The 22,102-nt window shown below is 36.4% G+C and overlaps 1 protein-coding gene across 7 annotated transcripts in view; it reads right to left on the reverse strand.

Annotated features, from left to right (window-relative positions):
* The window catches only part of RBPMS (RNA binding protein, mRNA processing factor), a 153,393-nt gene that overhangs the window by 109,933 nt on the left and 21,358 nt on the right, over positions 1-22,102 (reverse strand). The gene's annotated exons all lie outside the window — the stretch shown is intronic.

A 22,102-nucleotide genomic window follows, 5' to 3' on the forward strand; every position in this document is an offset into this window, starting at 1 on the left:
CCAAGCCAGTGAAATGTGTTGTGGTCTGCCTACTTCTGCTACAGAGCAGAAGTTATGAAAAGAAAAGAAAAAACTGCTATGTAGTAGCATCCAGGGCTTGTTTGAGAGCCGAGGAATGGCACATTTCTTTTGCCATACAAATGATTAAATATTCTAGTCCAGGACTTTTAAAATAGTCAGCCTCTAAACGAATAATAAAATGCTGCCTGGCCACCATGCTTATTGACATTTTCTAATCGTTTTAACGTATGTAGAATTTTTACTAAAGAAATACACCTGCCTTTTATCATTATCATAAAAGGCTAAGGAAAAATAATTTTACTTCAAAGTTTCTCTATTTTTAAATGAAAGGTTTTCCTTCAGTTTAAGAAAATATATTTTTATTGCTTTCAGGCAATGGGTAACTAAATACAACCAAAAGTGACAGATAAATTAATAGCTACACTAACCCATGTTATTATAGAAGACTATGCTGGCTTTTAGAAGTCTAGTTATTTTTTCATTGTCATGCAGCTCTGGAAATAATTATGTGGCATTTCATGTGATGACTTCTGTCCATTCGTGTGTCATGAAGTCCAAGGCAGAAATTGGGAATAAAGGCCTGAGGTGGTTGGAGGGTTACTACCAAAAAGTAACCATTCACTCACCACTTGGAGTTCCCAGACAATATTACAAGTATGGACATGAGTGTTTTGCTCATACCCTCTAGCCCCCAGCTAAAGTGACCTCCCATGCTGTCTTCTGTCCTATCCTCCTTCTCAAAGTCTAGTTCAGTTCTGGGTATAAGGAATAAAGACAAACATCAAGTTGTAACCATCTAGAATTTCCACCACACTGAAACTAAATCTACTTGGTAGAGAAAATCAAGCCCAACTTAGTTCATCTGTAAATTCATTTCATGCTGAACTGCTTAATTATTAATTCTTAGGAACTAGCATGCAAGTGATTAAATATTCTACCTCCAGGTGTTTTAAAGCAGCCGACTTTTAAACATATATCAAATTATTGGCTACCCATCATGTTTCTTGATTGTAAAGTGACTAGATATAGTCATGTAAAATTTTGTAATTTTAATCCATTCTCCTACTCTTCATTTTAAGAAAGTTTTTTGAGAGAAGGAAACCATGTATTAATTCATTTTGATGTAGCAATCTACCTCCCATCTGTGTCCCTTGTAATACTTCCACTTGTTTAAAAGAAAGATAAACTGTTCTTTAGAAAGGCCTGGATCCCTGCTTCTAAACAGGATATCCTAGTTGACTTGGAGTGTAACTAAATGTAAATTGTAATTTTTCATGATTTTCTGTTGAAACCAAATTCTGCTCATAAAACTGTAGACTTTGGTCCTAAAGGAGTTCTTCTTAAAACAGTGTAAAAGTACTCTGAGAGGCAAAATGCCTAAGAGACTATCAGAGGAGCAGAAACCCCCTAGAATCTTTTTTTTTTTTTAATTTTATTAGTTTCAAGTATACAGAACATTGGTTAGACATTTACATTGTTTATAAACTATCTCCCTAACTGCTCTTTCCCTGAAACCCCCTAGAATCTTGCCTCCAGTCTGATAAGAGATGTTCCTCCAGTGAATCTCATTGGGGTTCAGTCTCTCCCTGTGTGAGGCAGAGGTGGCAGTGCTTGCCTCTGTTCCCTCCTAAGAGAAGGTGGCATATGAGGAGGACAGACTTCATGACCTAGGAAGAACTAAAAGCTAGGGGGATAGAAAGGGGACATTAATCAAGTTGGTTCAAGATATGAAAATATGAGGCTAAGTGAGAACAGGAAGATCATGTTAGAGATTTAGTATTTTAACTAAAACCAAAGTTTAAAAAACACTGTGAAGTTCGTTGTCTTTCACATTTTTCTTTCTCTTAATTTCTTATCTTCACTCTCAATGTCTCAACAAAGCATTTAAAGAATATACGCCAGTATGGTAAACTTTTCAAAAGCCTGAGAATGTGGAATTAGCATTGCTCTAATCACTGTTTTCTCCTGCAAAAGTTACCTAACATTCTCCAGAATTCCTAGCTGAGTGAAGAAATACTATAAAATGTAATGTGTCAAATCCCCAAATTTCTAATCCTGACTTCAACTCCACATTCAGGGCAGGCAGAATACTGGATAAGAGAAACAATGGACAGAAAAGTTCCTCCTATGAGTATGGTTTCATAAAGTTTTGGTACTGGATATGGTGAAGAAATAAAGGGTATATAGAGCTGTATCATACTTGCCAAACATACTACCATTTGACTATATGTATTATTTATTTAAGCCTAACTCCGATTAGATAAACTAGGTATTACTTCAGTCACTGTTTTATAGATGAGGAAACTGAGGCTCAGAAAGCTTAAGTAACTTTGAACAAAAATGACAGAGCCAAGACTTAAACTTTGAACACTGACTGCTGAGTTCAAAAGCTCTAAACTATTACACCCAGTTCTATCCACTGCTCTCTATACTTTTCCAAATTTTTTTTTTTACCAATTTCTATCAGCTACCCTCTCTTCTTCATACACTGCTACTTTCATCTTGAAAAAGTCTATACTGAATCGATATGGTGCCTTGACTTGAATTTGAGAGGCAACATAGTAAAAAGGGGGAAGGAATGGAAAGGGAGCTGGTCCCGGTATCAATGGTAGGAAGAGCACAAGGGTCAAACGCTGGGAATGTTATTACCTTGCAAGCATCTTAGCATCTTCCACCAAGAATGTTATGCTGTACATTAAAAAAAGTGCAAAGAACTTTACACGTGTTTAACGTTACGACATAAACACAACATATAAAAAATACCAGATAATGCTTTTCTAACATACAGCTAATTAAATCTTAATATTAACAAGAATTATGCAACAATTATCTAGAACTAGAAAACAGACTTACTTTTTAGTGTTTCATTATGAATTTAACAATGGGTACTGTAATTGTAAATCAACTCAGTTTTTGTTTGCTTTTCATGCCAGAGCCCTCTTACTTTTAATAGCATATGTATTCTCGCAGAAAAAATTTAGAACACGGAAAGACCAGATCATAGATTTCTGAGGCAAAGAGGACAAAACGATTTGACAGGCTTTAGAAATATCCTGTTTATATCAGGGAGCCATCTAGAGTTCATCATCTAGCAAAAAAATGTAATCACAAATGAAGCATGTGACAGTTGTATTAACAGCATTGTTTTAAAATTCCCCAAATAAATGCTATACAACATTTTTAAAAAATGAGGCAGATCTATATTGCTGATATATAAAGATGTCTAAGACACATTGCTAAGTAAAACAAAACACAATGCAGATGCAATTTTGTATACTGACATGAAGAAGCTCTAAAAGTACTTACTTCAATGAAAATTAAATGAAAGACTTTTGCTTTCATTATAAATTATTTTTAATTGTATATTTCTCTTAGTTAATAATTTCCTCTTACAAAGGCTTTCCTAAATTAAGAATTAGGAGATCTCTCTCCATGTGACAGATTGGAAGGAACTATTTTTCAGGGATATCCAAGACTGGAGATTTATAGATCCCAATGGCTATATGAGGTGGGTCTTTTTTTTCTTTTGGGAAATATTAATAATGATGAATATCCACAGTTAACAAAACACTTCACTAAACATTATTTACGTTAGTACCGACTGCTCATTTTCTCCAATATCTATTCTATCTGTTTTACACAGCAATACATCTTAGCTGGGCACAAGATTTCCCAAATTTCCTTGCTAGGAATTTTTTTTTTTTCTAATACCATCAGATGTTCCAGAAATGACCCACTGGCACGCAAAGCAGATCTAAAGATTAAGATCAACAGGGTGGCTTTCTGTTCTTAATGTGTGCTTAAGAATGGAGGCAAGTCAAGGCAGAAGTCACAGGTCACAAAAGAATGTTTAAGAAATTATTTAAAATTTCTTAAATAAATGTGCTTTTTTTTTTTTCCTATTAGGAGCCAAGTGGTAGAGAAGGCAAGATAGGAGTTAAGGGGAACGTGGAACATTTCTGCTCCACCTTGTTCTCCACTTTTCTTATTCTTACAAGAAAAAAGAATAGGCTTGAAACCCAAATGTAATAGTTATATGTGAAAAACATATATAGTTATGTGTGGCCCTGCCATATCTACTTCAAACCACAATGATTTAACTATTCTTATAAAAAATGACCTGCCAAAAGTCATTAAGTATAGAAAGAATTCAGTTATGCATAGAACTTTTATATGGTGCTTACAAATGCTTCATATATTTGGATCCAACAAACCCTAATCCACAATTCCAAAATCCAAAAGCTCTAAAAGCCTAAAGTTGCACGTGTTGGGAGGATGGGGTCGTACATGTAAACTCACTGGGTGGCAAAACATGACCTAAAGTACTGTATAGCTATTTGTAGTTTTAATTTATTCAACTTAGTGTTACTATTTATGTTTCATTGCAGAAATATTAATGTGCTTAATTATGAGGTGCTACCTTACACATATCAATAATACATGTAATGTATTATTTACCTATAGGTTATGTACTATTATTTACCTTTTAAAATATGAAAGGTTTTGAAGCACATCTGGTCCCAAGGATTTCAGGTAAGAAAGTGTGGACCGGTACCAATTCAATTATCCTTACCACAACCCTATGAGATAGGATCTATTTTGCCAATGAGGAAATTGAGGGTTGAGAAACTTAATGTTTCTCAAGATGTCTAAGGTGTCTAAGATAAACAAACAAACAAACAAAAACTTAGTAAGTCTTAAAGCAGGGATTAACTCAAACAATTTAGAGCCTTAACTCTTAACCATTATGCTATGTAGCCTTCTCTTTTTACATCACAGAGATGAATGAGGTTTATTTTCTAGCCTCGATTACCAAAATTATTAATGCAAGACTTGAAAATATGTATCTTTTTAAAACCATAGTTAGGCATCAGAAAAAGTACAATAAATATTCCATTTTAAGAAAAAATAAGCTTTGGGCAAACTCATTCCGATATTTTAAAAATAAGCAACGCCCACGCAGCAGCGCATTGCTTCAGACGAGGGCTGTGGCTAAATGGCAGAGCTTGAAGTGGCTCTGCCACACCTATTCTTGGTATTGAGGCGCCGTTGCCAGCAGTGTGGACAAGGGTGCTTAAACACATGCTTTTTTTCATTGCTCCTATTATCACACGTGAATGTTTCATGGGACAAATTAATACTATGATTTTAAAAAGTTATGGTGGAAAAAAATGGTTGTCACTGCATCGGTAGGGAAAGCTAATCACCAAGTTTTTCTATTGCCTTTACCTGAAAACCCCAGTTCAATCACTAACATCGCCCCAAAGGCCATCCTCTAATCATTCCCTCCTCCCACTGGAGGAAATTTAACATATCCCTTATAGGCGTCAGGGATGCCCTCCCATCACTGAAAGCTGACATTCTCCAACTCAGTACCAAGATGGCAGCCAATGCGGGCTGAGAAACCGGAAGTATGACTGCACACCTGACACGGCTTCCGGCTGCACAGACGGCTCCGTGCACCGGCAGGCCTCAGTCGGAGGTAGAGGAAAGTAGGCGGGCTAGAGGTAGGCCTAAAGAGAACGGACTCCACTGTTAGCAAAACAGGAAGCATTCCAGGAAGACTGCAGGAGTGAGGGGAATGTGATTAAAATGGAGAACGCTGTAACTGGCTGCGAAGGTTTACAAAAACCTGATAAAGTGCCACCAAATCCACATTCTGGAGCTGCTAGAGTCAGGAGATGAGGTGAGGGAGGAAAGCTTTCGAGGGACATGAGCGCTAAGAAACTAAGAGCAAAGGTGAAAAAGTCACTAAAATCTGGAGAGGCAGGGAATGAAAAAATGAAATGTAAAGAATCTAAAATGTTTTATTTCATATTTTGGTTTAATTATGCCTGTATTACCCAAGGGAACACGTGGCATACTAAAGATCCAAAAAAGTATTGTTTATAATTGTTATTCAGTCACTACATGCTCTTAGGTCAGAAATTTTCCATGTGTGTACAAGTTTACTTGATTCTCTAATATACCTAGTACATAGGAGAAGCAGATTATAAAATATTCCTGATATATTAAGAGGATACAAGAATAAGTTAAAAAATACTAATGACAGATAAATCAAACTTTCAAAATAATAGATTTTTTTCTCTTTAGTATTTTTGGAGGGTTCATTTTTCAGCAGATGTAACAGAGAAAGGATGGAAATTAGGCATTATATCAAAAAAGTGAAACACTGGAGAGAGTTGAAGAAATCCACCACCTTATCCATCTTCCTAGACTACAGTCTCTGGAGCATTTCCATTGATGGCCAAGAAATATCCCAGTGCATTGACTGTGTACACCTGTTATTTGTACACTCTTATGACATGAATAATGGTTTCCCCACAATCCGTTCTACTGGACTTTTTTTTTTTTCTACCAGCATAATAGTTGTGCCAAGTTGAGATCTGCAGTTTTAGCTACCAAAATATTTTGTTTTTTCCTATGTAGGTTAAAAGTCCCCACACAGGCTTTGCTGAAAATCAAGAAGAAACAATGATACTCTGTACTGCACCAGATCTATTAAAAGCAACTAAAAGAGAACCATTTAAAACTCAGCTTTTTAGACTGCACACAAATCTCATACTCATGCACCTCAGGCACTCAAAATTATTTGATCCTTATAGTTAGTGTTAAAAACTGACAATTACTAAAAAGAAAGAAAAGAAAATACATGTTGCTGAGGATGTGGAGAAGATGGAATCATCTGCACTGTTAGTGGGAATGCTAAATGGTGCAGCCACTATGGAAAACAGTAGTATGATAGTTCTTCAAAAAGTCAACATAGAATTACCATACGATCCAGTAATCCCATTTCTGGGTACCTATCCAAAAGAATTGAAAGCAGAATATTGAAAAGATGTTTGCACACCTATGTTCACAGAAGCATAATTCACAATAGCCACGATGAAAGCAACCCAAATGCCCATCAACAAAATCAATGGACAAACAAAATGTGGTGTACATACATACAATGGATACTTACAAAGAAAAAAGATAAGATAAAAACAGTTGGCTCAGAAATTTTACAGATTAGAGAACTCCATTGATTAACATACTTTACTAAAAACCACTATGCTATAATAAATATCTTAAAATTGTGTTCTAAGACAAACGGATAAATCACTTCCTAAAACTTTTTAAGCAAAGAATTCAATACGAAATTCTTCTGAAGGTGACTTGTTTATCCAAATGGCCTTATCCAAAAGGTCAGTTTTAATGTTTGTCCTATAATCCTTACGACTTAGGTCAAATTGCTACACATATCATGACAGTATATTTAAAGTTCATTATTTATTTACATTCAGAAAACATTAAGTGCCCATGAACAAGGATCGTATGAATTGAAGACAATGAATCCATGTCTTTCTTTTTAAAAGAAAACACAAGCAAACCATAAAGGCATAAAAGAATGCAAGGACACCAGCAAGCTGTGGCAAACCACATATTCCTGACTTGGAGAAGCAGGGAAACAGGGTGACATGTGCTGAGAAATCTAATGTGGTCCTAAGTGACAGTAATGTTAGATAAAAGAAAGTAATAGTGCCAACATGTTCTGCATAGAACGGCTGTGCTGAGAGCACAAAAGTCATCTGAAGACTGGCAGGATGAGCTGGAGACCAAGAGAAGAGCAATCAGGTCAGTAAAGGAATTGGAAACTATGGCATATAAAAATGGTTGAAGAAAGCAGAGATGTTTAGAAGAGGAAAAAGCAAGGCTCAAGTAAATTATGTAGTCCTCCAACTAGACAGATAGTGTACCAAGTCTTAGGAAGGTCGCAAGAGTGTGTAACCACTGGAACAGTCCATAGTAAAATGGGCTACCTTAGAGAATAAAAAACTCCTGGCATCAGGAAATGTTTAGAGGTTAGGAAAAGTGAAAGAAGGCCTAACTTGAGAGGGAGGCTAAAGCAGTTAATATAAGAAAGGACAATTATTTTCTTCAAAAAGAAAAGGGGATAGTTATTGGAAATAACTATTCCAAATAAGGACTCAAGGAAATGTCAGAAAAATTATTGTTCCCTTCCTGTATTTACCCATATTTCAAAAAATTTTTATATCTTGGATCAATGTATTGCTGACTTAAATAATCTAACCAGAACTTGTTTCTTTTTCTCCCAGTCGCCAACTTATCTTTGAAGTCTCTTCAAGATTATTCTTGATATGGAATCCTCCCTAACTCATCACCCCACCACACACACACCTGCACATCTCGTGCACATCCCCACTGGCAGCTGTTTCTCTCTTCTAAGCTCCCAAGTTATCTATGCATACCACCAATACAGCACCCACTGCCCCACAAGGATTACCAATAGGAATGGAATTTGAAATCGCAGCAAAAGCTTTTGAATTTATAAAGTCATGTAACATAAAATACTGTTATTACTGGATTACAAAGGTCTATGAATTTATGAAAGCGAATTAACCAAATCAAACATCAATGTGCCTAAGAGGTCTCCAGAAACCATGTATTCTAGCTTAGCACCTTCACAAGGAGTTAGCAACCATTTAAACCAAATGGATACGTGTCTTCTTTGGACACTTGTCCCTTAGAAATGTATTTCATGACCTTTGCCATTTTATGGCATTCAGCCTTGTTTAGATTATAAATTCTTAGAGAATGGAGATATCTTTCTTTCTCTGTCCTACAGGGAACCTTAGCAGCTGGTTAAATGGAATTCCATAAACTGCTCCCCAGGAGAAAAATATTTTACCTGGAGAAATAAATTGTGTGTGATAAGGGAATAATTGTTAAGGTCATCTAATGTAGCTCTTTCATTTTCCAGCTTTAGAAAAGTAAAGTGACTCATTGGTCTAAGACTGTAAAGTTCTTTCCCCTTTTGTTTTTAAACTACAAATAAAATGTAAGCTGAATCACCTCAAAGAAGTCACTGCCTTGGCCTAGGACCACCTAAGACTAATGATTGCACAGTTATTTTATTCTTGAAATAACTCGTACTTGAAAGTCATCACTTAGATAACATATGTATACAATGATAAAAATCAGGACATGGAAGTTCTAGGTCCAGTCAATAATAAGTTGATAATTAGAAGACAGCTATCATTTCATGAACTCCTACTATGTACTAGACAGTGGATACAATCTTATGCATACAATATCTCATGTAATCATCTCAATGATCCTGCCATGGCAGGTATAATTATTGCCAGTTTACAGATGAGGCAGATGAGGCTCATTTTTTCCAAAGACAAAGCCTCAAAGTATAAGTCTAGATTTAAATCCAGGCCTGTCTGACTTCAAAGCCTGTGCACTCTCTGCTGTGCTACTTTAAGTACTGTCTTATGGTTTCTCAGAGCTGTTCCAGTTCTCAAGGACCACATTTCTGGATGTTGGGAAAGGCATACACAGTAAGAAAGGTGGTGTAGTTCACTGCACCTGGCTTAGAAAGCTAGACCCACCAAGGCTGGAGTCTCAGCACCATCACTCACTGGTTCTGAACAATCAAGGCACATAGAATAGAGAAGTATTATAACTTAATAGGGTAAATTTTAAGAAATGAGGTCTTATTGAATAAGAGTTATTCATAAATCATCACCCTTAAAATTCATAGCAGAGTATAAACTTCGGATGGAACCTGGCAAATTATTCCAAACTATGCATGACAGCTCTAGAGAGAGAAACCTCACCTCCAAAAACAAAAAGACATTTTAAATTCCAAACATGGAGAACTCTATATTTTGCCTCTCTTGTGGCTGTTTATTTTGTATCACAATTAAGTGGCCATTGGAAGAATAAGTTTTTTCAAAGTTCTGGAAAGTCATCTTAAATTAGGCCCCGGAAAGAAATGGAATCTCTTTTAGTAATGACTTGTTTTCTTTGAAAGTTCATGTTTGGGTCAGCCAAGTTTTAAACGGTAAAATTATATCGCTGTGTTGTTAGTCAAGTTTGGGGGTGGGGTGGGGGTGAGGCCGCTAGCTATTTGGATCACTGTAGGACAGCTTATCTGGTTTCTATACTGAAAGAAGGATCTATTCTTAAGCAAAAGACATAATCATCTTAGAGGAGAAGCTTGCATTGGATTTTTATTGAATGTTCCACATGGGAAGACTCAAGAAAAGTCTAGCTCTCTAAATAAAAGCTGTTTTCAGAGCTTGTGTGATTATTCTCTTGAGTCAATGGAATGTCTAAGCTAAAGGGTTTTTCTTTTGTTTTCCTATGTTGCAATTTAGCCAGATAGAAAACAACTCCATAATTATTTTTTCATTTATTTATTCATTCTTTGCCTTGTTCCAACAAGAATAAAGTGGTGAATAATAACAATAAACTCAAACTATTGCCAAGTTACAAATAAGCTAGAGCTGTACTTGGTTTTATTATAATTTTTAGTCATGTAAACCTTCACACCACACTCTCATACTCTACTGAAGCCCACCTGAAGTTAATATTGCCATTGTCTTTTCTATAACTACTTTCATGGAGGTTGTCACCGCAGTTACAGGTACAAAAGAAGTGGTTTGTTTGAAAGGCAAAACATTTACATGACACAGGTTAATGCAATAATTCCTGAAGCATAAAAACATTTCACTCCAGGAAGGATTTAAGTACTCCTTGGCACCAACATCCTCAAAGGACAGCGAAAGAAGTCATGAGAAGTCACTGACCTCTGTAGTCAGTACTGTGTCAGCACCAGATCACCAGAGGGCCCGGTAGAGATTTCTTAAGAGTAAAAAATATAATGCAAACGAGATGCAGGGCTAACTTATCTGCAGTTTTCCATTAACCAAAGACTCATACCATGTCATTAGACAATGGAGTGAAAGAGAGTTTTGACTAGAGAGTCAGTTTATTTAAACAACTATAGGATTACTTTAAATTATATTAATAAGAGATTGGTTCAAAAGTGATTGTTGGAAAGTAAAATTTAAAAAATTTTAAACTCTTACTTGATACAACAAAACTGTATAATTAGTAATAAGTATCCTGTTCTTTATCATCTCTTATTGTAAGAGATGCAAGTGAATGAGAGTAGGCCTTTGTTCATTTTCAAACCACCTCAACTTATACATTAACAGTAAATCATATCCACAAATAATTATTCTACTGCATTGTAATCACCTGCTTCACTTTTCATCAATCTCACCAGATAAGGGCAAAGTTTTGTCTTTAAATTTTAGCCACTTGCACAGTGCCTTGCACAAGACAAGCACTTATCTTTTTTGGAATAAATGAACTATAAGAGGTAAATATTTTTAAAATTCATAGCACTTTCATCTATATCTAAGTAAATAAGGATGAGGTAGAACTATAATTTTGGCCTTTAGGAGAAACTACTGATTATGGTGTTAGTACATGTCCCTCAAACATGTATGAAAAAATTGCTGCATGCTTACTCCACACTATCCAATAGCTACCAGGAACTCAAACACTATTCTTTTCAGCATGAAAATATCAGTAATTTTTAAAATGCTGTCATTACTGAATTTCTGTTCTTGGACATGATATACTTTGTAATATACTTTGGAGAATGAATCAAAAGTTATTAAATAACTCACCAAAAGACTGGTTTTCTGGAAAATGTGCCCCAAGAGGTACATTTCGGGGATACACACAATGAAGCCTCTTTTTGCTTTCAGCCCTCAACTACCTTGTTTCACATGACAGCATAGAATCAAGACACGCAACTTGTTTCTTCTGTGTTACAGAGACGCTATGGGTATATAATGTAATAGGTATGACTGTCTCCTGTATTGCCGACAGTGGCAAAGAGACTCATATGATTTCACTTTTTTAAAATTGTCATATTTATATGTAGATTCTACAACCGTACAGTTAAAACCTAAAGTATTTCTCTATAAATCAAAGTTACTAGGGCTTAGGCATTTAAATTGTTATTAATTTTTTCTAAAGCACTCTCCTTTTTCACTTTAAAAATAATTTAAAATCAGAAATTGACCTAAGTTTTGAAAAAGGAGACAAGAGCAAATGTATATTATTTTTTAAATCATGGAAATCTGGAGATAATAGTACAATTTATTGGACTGCTGAGCTTAGAAGCCATGTAGACACCAAGAAGCTGAAACGTGAAAGGAAATAACTGCACGAAGCTGATGGAAGAGATCTTGCAGGGTGATGTGAGGATTCAATTGCTAAGGACACATTTGAGACCTACTATAATTGATTAAACTCCGATTACAAAATAAGATTATAAACTGTTTTTATATTTCACTACCAAAATTTGCAGACATGTATATCAATCTCTGGATGAGGTGGGTAAGGGTTCCAATACGGTCATTAGCTTAATAGTTTTGCTTTTTTTCAAAAAAGAGAAAACTAAATACCTTCCAGGAGGACTGGATTTCACCACTTTTAATGTAGGCACAATTTAGTTATGAAGGCACAAAGGAGATACTGCCTGAGGAGTCCAGGAAGGCGGTCTGAAAGCAAGATGTGTGCCTGCAGACAGGCACTCCTGCAGAGAGCAGGAGTGTGGGCACTCTGGGCTCCGCCCCACCCTGCCAGCCACTTGGCCACTCATGTGAAAACTGATGGCACAGACCTGTTCTACATCATAGCACAATGTCATATGGCAAATAATTCCACTTTTTTTTTTGTTTTTCTCATTTAAGGGAGAGAAAGCTAGACTGGTGAAGTTCCTTCCAGTTCTAAAAGAATATTTTGACATTTTTAATTTTTGCAGAATGTCTCTATCCTGCCTACATATAAAGCACTCCTTTGATGAAATTTTTTTCTCACCACCCAAAACTTGTCTTAGAAACAGAAACAAATGCTTTCGTGATTGTTTCCTATGGATTCCCTCAAGGCTGAACATTACTTCTGGGACTACACGTGGTGGGGACTCCAACACTCTCCAAAGCTTGGTGGGGCTGTTCTGAAAGTGATTCAAAAAACACAAAGTTTTGAACACATTTAAACTATAACATTAAAATAGTGTGCTCTGTATTTCTTTAAAAAGTCATATTCCCACAATACCAAATTCTACATGGCTCAAAGCCCTCACAAAGATAAGTTAACATCAATACAAAGAAATGGACTGTAGAAAGTGTGTCCTACACCAAACCTCTTAGTGCTCCTCAAATATTAGATTGATTTATTTGATCTATCCTGGGATTAAAACTTGGAGAATACAGAATAGACTAAATTTCTGTAATTCTAAATAATGTTGTCTCCAATTCTGGCTGGATTATGTTTAAGACTTTTTCATGCACTCAATAACAACACTGCTTAACATCATGATTAAATATCATGAAGGTTAGCACTTGCTGAATATTTTACCGTGTGCCAGGCACAATATGCATTGATCTCTTCTGTCCTCAGAAGCCTACAGATGAGGAAACAGAGGCACAGAGACAAAATTTCAAGACAAAGTCACAAAATCAGAATGTGAATCCTGGTATTCTAATCCCATAGCTCACTTGTTGAAACTCTGGATGGCAAACATATCTAGTACCTGACACCATGCTTGGTGATCAGAGATGATTAAGATAAGCACTTGGTTTACAAGCAGGGAGTCTGCCAAAAAAAAATAATAATAATTACAACATGATATGTGTGCTGCAACACAAGCCTTTAAAAATTTCTGTGGCAACGGAGGAGAGAGGCTGCCAGGGGAGTTCAGCAAGGCTTTTACTTGAGCTGGGTACTGAAAGTGGAGCAGGCATTCCTGGGGCGCAGGAAGAATGGAAGGGCAATCAGGTAGAGAACATGTGCCAAGATACATAAAGGTGAGTGAGCTTGGGGAATCCAGTGTGGCAGGAGGAGAGGGAAAGGCAGGGCGGGTATAGCGAGATTTTACAGACCAGCTAATTGGACCCCTTTCTGCATCAGTTCCTATCTGGCTAATGGTGGCTAGAAACCAGGGCCCACTTGACAGTTGTCTCCTTCAGTAATAACATCTGGTGGAGTCTGAGGGAATGTGTTTTCTTTCCTTCTAGGATGCTCTTCCCCTGAGTCAGGAAGATTTTAGCAAATAGTCCTGTGGTGTAAACAAAACCATAAGTATAATAAATTAATCAGTTAGCTGAATCTCAGAGCCAGGCTATCTAAACAGAGGACAGCACATAGAAGGGAGAGTCAGTAAACTGGCTCCCAGTGATGAGTTGCCACATACTCTGAAGCCTAGGTTTGTGGCCCTTAAGGGGTTACAAACAAAACATATAGCGAATTTTCTGAGGAAAGTGCCTGTGGGTTTCACCAGATTCTCTAAGGGATCAGTGACCCCAAAGAAACACCAATCACTGCTTTCACGCAGGTTTAGAGCCAGACCTCCGTGCATCTTATAACACCTGGGGCAACCCCAAGACACAGTAAGCAAAAATTCACTGCAAGCAAAATGAGAAAGCCATGCCATCCCTCTCTCTTGAGTCCTACTTGAAACTCTGACAAACACTTTAGCTTCAGACTCTGTTCAAAAGGCCTTGAACATTTGAGATATGTTTGCCTAACTTTATTCAGGTCATATTATGCAAGCCTGCCACTTATTCAGGACCCCAGATGTTCAAGATTTACTGATAAAGTCTAAAGCCTCCAATTTGTAATCTCATTCTCCTAAGGAAAAACTTACCTCTAAATGATGAAAACACTAAGGAAATGCAAGAAGTCAGATTCACAGGGCAGGTACTTAATTAACTTCTCTGAACTAATATTTAAAAGAAAACTTAAAAAGAAACCACACCTCAGTGAAACTCACTTTAATTTTCTACCACGAGATTAAAAGGATGACTGCCCCTTGAGGAATAATATATCACTGAGGAGTCTGAACCCAAGAAACTTTATTTACAGATGGGCAATTTGGCCCCCTGGTGGAACATAAATATTGACCCATCATCTGTCATCATCACATCTTACATCACCAGCATTTCACCATATTACAATTCTTCTGTTGTCAGAACAGCAAAACTCTACCACATTCAACTCCGTGCTGTCATTTTAAAGCAGTGCACAGGTCAAGGGAATATAGGCAAGAAGGCTTCAAGAACTCGGCATGCCGGAGCAGAGTGGTGGAGAGCACCGTCACTGGAGTCAGCCACCGCCTGGGTTCAAATGCCTTATTACACTGGAGCTGCATGAGCTCAGGCAGGTTACCCTTTCTGCAGTTTCTTCACCTCTAAAATGAGGGCCATACTTGTACCTCCTCATAGGATCATTATGAGAACTCAGTAAGTTAATGTTTGTAAAATGTTTATAAGTGTCTGGTACCTAGTAAGCATTTGACAAATACACTAAATCTTACCAAAAGTGTTTGGTTAAGGGAACTAGCTATTTCAACAAAACTGAGAAAGAAAAAAAAGGCATGTTTAATCACATGTCCAATGTTCAATGTGAAATAGAATACTAAAAATAATCACTACAGTACAAATAGTTTAACTGACAAGGAAATGAAAAATATTTAAAAATCAGGAAATCAAATTAAGTTAAAGAGACATTTTTTTGAGCTACTATCTATGCTAGATGTTGGGGATAAAGAAGTCAAAATTATTCTACATACACATCTTTAAACCACAGGTGCAGAAATACTGACAGAGTAGGATTTATGCTTATATACATTGTAATACTTTATTGAGGAACTTAGTCTTAACTTCTAAAGAAGAAGGAAACTTCTACAGAATAATGGAGTAGAGAGTTACTATTTAATAATGAGCTAATGTGTGTGTGTGTGTGTGTGTGTGTGTGTGTGTGTGTGTGTGTGTGTGTGTGTGTTTACTGGGAAAATAAAATAATGCAGGAGTGTCAAATTTTGGAAACACCACAGCCATGTTTCCAAGGACAGGGAGCACAGTGATGTTATGACATCAATTGCTCTCCTACATACAGTGCCTTAAAATTTACTGTAAAGTAAAAATAAGATCTTCCTTTCTCAAATTCTGTTTCAGACACTGTGTCACATGTTTTACATATGTTACCTTATGATTCCATGAAGTAGGTGTTACCATCATCATTTTCTTAAAAATAGATGAAACTAAACTAAGGTTTAGAGAGGTTAAAGTTAACCCAGCCAGAAAGCGGAACGGACTATGAACCTAGTTATGCATCCAACATAACCATGTACTTTAAGTAACTGAGTAAATTTCCAATGTCACAAAAGCTGGGCTTATTGACTGACTTCTCCATAACCAGTCTCATTCTATTTCTCAATGATAACCCTCTAGTAGCAGCTTTGCTCTTGTCGAGCACATTATTTAAATTCCGTTGAAGCATGCTCTCTATAAATATTGCTACCATCCATGTACAACCCTATGTTGTAGAGTTTGTTATTTCCAATTTACACAGGAGAACCAGAGAAATCAAGAACTTGCCCAAACTAACACAGCTAACAAGTGTCAGGGCCAGGATAGGAAACCAGGATTCAAAACCTATACTGGCTGACTCCAAAGCTGAATATACTGTGAAGACATCAAAAGCTCACGTAAATTTTCTGAATTCAGATCCAGTGGAAAACTTTGTATTCACCATCATGCCTTTCTTCTCAATTGATCTCTGTGACTTGTCTTTGAAAACCTCAACTAAGATATTCTCTTTCGAGGAAGTCCCTGACCCCTGGACCAATTCACTCCACAGATTCTTTGGTCCTAATGGGCATCAGTCGGCCTGAGATAGAAACAGAAATGAAGAACTAAAAGAGAGAGGGAAGGAAAAGGGGAAGAGTGTAAGAATAAACGGAAGGGAAGTGGCCAGTTCTCCAACAATAGATTTTCCTTCAGCCCTTTGAAGCACCTCCCACACTGGAGAATAAGTAAAGGCCTTCCTCTCAGGCTTCCTCCTTCCCGACCAGTCCTCCCTGTCACCTCAGAGGCTCAGAGGTAGGTAGCTAGGCAACCAGACCCAACATGCACAAAGAGGAAAGAGGTGCCAAACCCTGCCACATAGGTCTTCAAACGAAAGCAGACCTGGTGACTGATAAATATACACGAGGTGACAGGACACCTGAAGAGATAAGGGACAAATGTTACAGATGTTTGAGGGTCTAGATCTCCCCAAAGAATAAAAAGGGCCCTGGTAAGACACTGGTGGACAGAGAAGTGGAAGGCTGGGCTGGGAAACCAGATAGCAAAGCCCATGGCAATTCAGTACACAGAGTAAAGAGACCGGAAGTGAGGCTGAACAGCTGTCCTATTAACACAGCACCGGAGGTCAAGGGCGTTGACTTTGTAATACACATTCCAACTGCTCCGATGGTCTTTGAGCCAGGTCCTGGCTTGTCAAAGTTACTTTGGATAGCTGAATTTAACAGGTAAATGACTCCTACAAAATAAACTGAATTAGAAAAGAGTTTACTACAGTAAATATGATGCCCTGTTTACTCAATCTCCCTAGCACAAATAGCAGACATAAACAAATACATATTGAAAATGCAATTTTGTTTCAGTAAAACACATCCATTCGAGAAATTGTGATATTTCTATTTTAAAAGAAGGTACATTTAAGTATTTTTCCTATGACTTCTTGGGTATTAGTTTACATGAGGGAAAAATGAAGACAATGAGCCCAAAGTGGAAGGATTTTCAAAATCTACCCTCAGGTATATCTAAGTTTACAGAAACATACATTTGGGTATTTCTTGTACGTTGCTAAGTTCCTTCAAAAGGAAGTGCCATGGAACACTCTCATGCCTCAATGCAGCCCAGATTAAATACTGTTATTTTGTGTATAAAATAACGGTATTTAATCCTACACATCCCGGCCAAATACTACTGCTTCTAAGAATCTTTCCTCACTTTCCAATCCAGTGATTCCTTTATTATTATCTGTTATAGCAATTAAGACTTTCTAACCTTGTGTTTAATACTTTCCATGAATCCCCTGAGGGCATTATGCTTGGCACATAGTAGATACCTAGAAAATTTCTAAAAACTCATCCATGTTATGTTGTGATTTCAAATTTAAGGAAACTAAATATAGTATTATATGATAGTGGTACTTTAAAAATTCCTTAATGGGAAAGACATATATGCACACACAAACAACGAAACTGTAGAGGACTCATGAAAACATCGCCAGAAGAAAGAGGAAGCCAAATAATGCCTACGTTTTAAGAAATTTACTTAAAAAATGATTGCTGCAGATGTGTCTGTCCAGAACTAAAATTAAGTTAGCCTGGTAGCTGCTGTGTGGTGATAATTTTCATAGTGCCAGGAAGTTGGTGAGTATGTGATTAAGCATGTTTCCGCCCTTAGCTCCACCCATGATGCTATCAGTTTGCTAAACAGAAGGTTCTGCAGCTGACCAGCTCACATCACTCTAAAAAAAAAAAAATCCTAAGTAAAACAAAAACTGTTAAATTTTCATACAAGTGATAAATTCTAAATCTCCGCCCATCTGTGCAAGTCTTATTCACCTTCTTCACAACAGAGCATAAATTTAAAGCATAGGAGGAAAACAAATTAAAACGAGCCATTTTCATGACTTCAAACAGATAAACGTTTAGTATTTAAATATTTATTTAATAAATATATAATTTTCTCCAATATGCTATTTTTTAGTTGACGAAATGAGAAGTCCCCAAATGGAGTTTTGCTAAATATTAGAATTACATCCAATCAGTTTAGAAATTAAAAAACTTTTATACTTCATTAAAAATGTCCCTAACTCTACAACCTTAAACTGGTCATTTCACAGACCTTCAGTCTCCTCAACAAGTTATTTGTCTCTTTAAACTACAACATTATACTATTTTAAAACAGTTTTTCTTTTTCTTTTTTTTTTTTAAACATTTTGAAATGGGTTTTGATATCTGGTGAGGAAAGTCCCCCTTCACAGTTCTACTTTTTAAAATTTTCTTGGCATTACATAACACTTATAACTCCTGTTGAACTTTAGAACTAGTTAAGTTCTAAAAATTACTTTGAAATTTTTACTAAAATTGTATTTAATTTGTAAATTAATTTGGAGGAAATTGACAACCTTACAATTCCCATCTAGGAATACAGTCTTTATTTTCATTTATTCAGGTCTTTTATGTCCTTTAGAATACAGTATTATTCAAGTAGTTCTTGCAAATTCGTCTTTACTGCTACCAAGAATAGTATCTTTTTCATTATTAGTATCTTATTCATCATTTCCAATTGATTAATACTGTTTTCCTATGCTGGTATGTTAAAAAAAAAAAGTCCTGTGATTTTGTGTTTATCTTGTCTAGTCACCTCACTGAAGTTTGTTATTAGTTCCGTTTTTTTTTCAATTGATAATTTTGGATTTTCTAAGCAGAAAGTCATACTGACGCAAGTGACGACAGTTTGGACTCTCCTAAAAAGACAAGCAAAAGACTAGGGGAAATAATTCCAAAATACATAGAGAGTACATACATTAGACAATGTTTATTATATAGAAAGAGTACCTAGAAATTAATAAAGATAACCTAATAAAGAATATAAATTGTCTGAAAACTCAAAACCAGTGAACATATGAAAATGTTAGACTTCATTAATAATAGTACAAATTAAAATAATTAAATGCTTTCCTCTAACCAATGATTGCAAAGTAAGATAATATCTAATATTAGAAAAGACATGGTGAAATTAACATTCTAAGTAAAATTATAAATTGATTAGTCCCTTTAGAGAGCAATTCAGCCTTATCAAAAAATTAAATGCATATAACTCTTTCATCCAGAAATTCCATTTCCAGGAATCTTTACATTATACTCAAGTTCTAGAGTTAAAAAAGAATAAATTATAAAATGACATGTGGTTAAAAAAAATCCTAACGATTTCTTAAATTGTTCAAGTATATGTAGTTCATTTATTCAAATATGTGTAATATAAATAAACTATATCAATGTACCTATCATAAAGAACACATAAGACAAAACAAAATTTTACATTTTAAGTTACATGTGTATATACAGTTGAATTCTAATAAATGAATAAAATGCAACTCTAACACACTCTTAGAAATACCAGCACACCTGTGCCCAAAGATGTATATGCAAAGATGCTTCCTGCAATAGAATTAGTAACAGCAAAAATACTAAAAAGAACTCAAATGTCAGTAGGGAATGGTAAATTATATTTGGTACATCCATACAAGGAAATACTAGGTATTAAAATATGAGCTACTACTATACATTCTGACATAGAAGACCTAAGATTTATCAAGTTAAAATAAAAACAGGGAGCAAATCACATGTACTGCATGTAAGAAAACATTTTTATCTGCATCTAAGGGCATAGAAAGGTGCATATTAAACCATTAACTGTGATCACACTTCTGTAACAGGGTGGGGGTAAGAGATTGAGGGGGGGATTACATTGTTTGTTGCATATACTTGTATATTTTTACATTTTTAAAAATCCCAAGTACTTATTGTTAACAATGGAAAAATGAGAGGCCACGGTATTTATGGTTCTTTGCAACTTTCTAAAAGTTTATTAAAAAAACAGATTTTCTGAGCATCTCCATGTTGGGTTCAGTCACTGATATGAGTTACTTGGTTCTGAGTAGTGAAGATTCACTGTGAGGTACAGACAGTGAGAAAGAAAGCAGAAGGCATCTGACAGTTCCAAACATTCTGGTAAAAGCTTAAATATCCAGTCAATGTGATTTATTTTGTTTTGTTTCTATGTGAAAGCAAAATACCTAAATATTTTAACAAACTTTTCAGTGATAACGAACACAAAAGATTCTTAGATTAGGTAAAGGGATCTATCCCTTTCAAGAACAAGCTTCCCCCACCAAAAGAAGAACAATAAATGGAAAACATCAGAAGGGCCGAATGAAGGTAAACAGTGGTTCTGTAAGACTGGAGTGCAAAGAACAACTTATTTCCTAGGGCTTAACATTTACACAAACATAGACTCCACTAATGGAGGGCCTTTTCTATCCTTTATCATTTTGTTTAGTTTATATGGCCAGGATGATGCAAAACAAACCCACAAGGAAACAGAGGACAAAGTTACTATAATATGCACTTCTTCCGCCTCTTAAGTCACTGGCATTTCCAGAAGCAACACTCTGTATCTTTGCTCACAGAATTCTCAGCTCTGAAAACCTCACATGGTAATGTAACAATGAAAAGTTATAAAAGGGATTCACTGTGTCACATTAAAATTTAGCCCTATACCTAGTAATTATAAGTATAAAACACAAAACCAAACTGACAAACCTCGAAACACTTATTTTAGATGAAGAAATCGGATGTCCTTCCCTCTGTGCAATGTGCTTCCCACATAGTTCTTCCCAGGTGTCACCCTTCAAAGCCCAGCAGAAAAACAAGCTGAAATACTTCACAATTTCCACATGCGAAGCACCGTGCTAGTACATGCACTGGCATCTAATACACTAAGCATTAACTGCGTGGTCCTGGCCCCAGTTTTCCCAAAGGGTAGCCATTACAGCCTCCAGCTAAACCCACACCCAGGTATGCCTTGACGCCTCCCCATCTCCTTGGGGAGGTATGCCTTGACGCCTCCCCATCTCCTTGAAGTGTATTCCCAAAACCCATTGTCTGGCATAGTTAATCAATAAAAATGCCTGCTGAATAAACGAGATGGTACATTATTAGAGAAGTGAATGGTTAAGAGTCTGAAAAAGAAAGTATCACAGATGAGGCTATCTGGCAAAGGGATGCAGTCAAAGGTTTTAAGCAGGAGATTGACAGCATATTTCCATTGTTTGAAAGGTTACACTGGCTGTCTTGAAAAGCAAGGACTATAGAGAGGCAAGAAAGGTGTTCTCAAGCTGATTTAGCAATGCAGAAAGCTCTGATGGTGGCCTGAGCCAGGACAGGAGCAAGGAAGATGGACAGAAGTCAACAGATTTGAGAGATGTGGGAGGATGAATTGTTGGATTTGGTGATGGACTAGTTAGTGGGGAAGAGTTGGGCACCTGGATGAAGGGTGACGAGAGATGTGGAGCACCGGGGAGCAGGTCTGAGGGTGAAGATAATGAAATCATCTGGACATGTTAAATTTAAAGTGTATGGAAGATAACGAACCTGAGGTGGTATAGGAACTTGGAGATTTGAATCAAGGATTCAGGAAAGAGAGCATCATCTATGGGAGTGCAGGATAATGAGAAATGAAGACACAGGATTGAAGGGCTAAGGAATACTAATGTTTAAGGATCAAAGGAAAAAAGATGAAAAAGAGAATGTAAGAACAAGTTCAGGAAGGTAGGAGGGCGGGAA

Source organism: Pteropus medius, unplaced genomic scaffold (assembly GCF_902729225.1).
Source record: "Pteropus medius unplaced genomic scaffold, Ma_sr-lr_union100, whole genome shotgun sequence".
Lineage (NCBI taxonomy): Eukaryota > Metazoa > Chordata > Mammalia > Chiroptera > Pteropodidae > Pteropus > Pteropus medius.